Source organism: Cryptomeria japonica, chromosome 1 (genome assembly GCF_030272615.1).
Source record: "Cryptomeria japonica chromosome 1, Sugi_1.0, whole genome shotgun sequence".
NCBI classification, from domain to species: domain Eukaryota; kingdom Viridiplantae; phylum Streptophyta; class Pinopsida; order Cupressales; family Cupressaceae; genus Cryptomeria; species Cryptomeria japonica.
The window spans coordinates 525792773-525794775 of NC_081405.1; positions in this window are offsets into that span (position 1 = coordinate 525792773).

Here is a 2003-nt window from a genome sequence, read left to right on the forward strand (position 1 = left end):
TTCTAAACATTTGCATTATATAATATTTTTTGGTATATTTTTTGTTTTTAATTTTATAGGTTAGTTAAATTGTAAAGTCGGGTTTTCATTCTTTTTGGGTGTAATTTTACTCATTGTTCATATTAGATGAAAGTGGTACACACATACATCCACATGACATGTCGATATCTTCACAACTAACTTCCAAATTCCAACCACAAGTTCCTCATTTCCTATTTTTTTCATTTCTATAGTTAGAAAATTAAATTATTTTTTATTTTCCTATTTTTAGTAATTTCCACTAGTTTATTTTCCTCAAGTATTATAGTTAATTATTTATATTTTTTATTTAAGAAATTAGTATAGTTATAAATAATTTTAAAATTGCTTGTTTAGCTAAGTGTAACATACGATCGATATCTACTTTCTAAGATGAACAAGTTGCAATGGGATGTTCTTTATATATGTAAGGGTATATGAGGCCAACATCTAAGAATGAGAGATCACTCTAAAATAATTTGGTTGTGTTCAAACCATTTTCACTTCATCTCATCCCTAAATAATGAATAACAATGTCGTGCCAAACACAATAACCCTCCTTTGAAGTGAATATTTTAATTCTCGTAACAATTTCTATGCCTTGCAGAACACTTAGGTTTGGGACATCGCCCTCAACAATGAAATCTTAAGGTAGACCCACCAAGAGGAATAAAGATCAATTACTTTTGATTTCAAATATTGCCTTGTAATGTGAGGGAAGAACACACACAACTTATCTTCTTGGGACTAAAATAAAACAAAAGAGAGGAATATGGTTTTTTTTTTAAATCTCAAAGATCACTTTTCAATGTGAGAAGAGAACATACACACCTAGAGAGTACTCGCAAATAAAGCATAATAGAGTTCATTCCATCAACATACAAATGTGCAACTAGATTAGTATTAACAAAGTAGATCCTTGAAAAAGTGAAAGTAAAAATAAGTTGTTAGTTTCACAAGTGTCATGGACTAATGAAATGATACAAAAACACAAGTTTAGCACCAACAAGTTATAAAAAATAATAAAATTCTAAAATTCTAAAATAAAATGCATAAAATTGATAGAGAAATAGACACCAATAATGCAACACAAATGCTAAAAGATAAACAAAAATACTATTTAAAACGAGTTATGTGTTTACTATTTAATTACTTTAGGTGCATTGATTTTTAAATGTGGATGCTAAAATATGATAGAAATAATGAAAGGTGAACATTGTATAATAATGTAACATAAGCTAGCATAAAACCTTAAAAAATATAAACTTGCAAAGAAAAGGTTAGCATTAATGATAAAAAAGTAGATTAGAAATTCTAGAGATTGAAAAACCAATAAATGTAGAATAATAAATCACAAAATGATAGAAACAAAAATCTATTTACGTTTGGGGATGGATGCAACAATCTTGAAATGAATGCATCATGAGTTTGCCAATATGTTGAAATAGGAACATATTTAATAGTCTTTGATAGGGCTAAAAATATAAATAAACCTAATGAATATAGGTGTTAAATCTACATAAAAATGATCGACACAACATGAAAATAGGTTAGGAATTTGAGGCTAAAAAATAGAATAGAAAAGGTCTAAATAATGAAAAATGAGCAAGAAGCAATGTTAGAGCCAACATGCCAATAGATGTCCAAAATAATAACAAATTTGTTGAAAGTTAGATGCATACATGGTAACATGAATTTACATATTGAAATTAGAGCCATACACATTGAACCATCAACCTAAAATGGTAAATTACACATAATAGCTACACAAAGATGTTAGAAGAGCTATGAATCCTACTAGACATGCTAATATGGATGCTCATAAATGTAAAACATAAACAAAGGACTCAAACTATTAATTCTAAATCATATTTCACATTTAAGTAAAATCTTTAGATTAAGCTAAGAAACGTGATAAAAAAAGGATGAAAGATAATAACAAATCCCTCGCCCACAAATCAATCATTGCATTAAAAATGAATGTG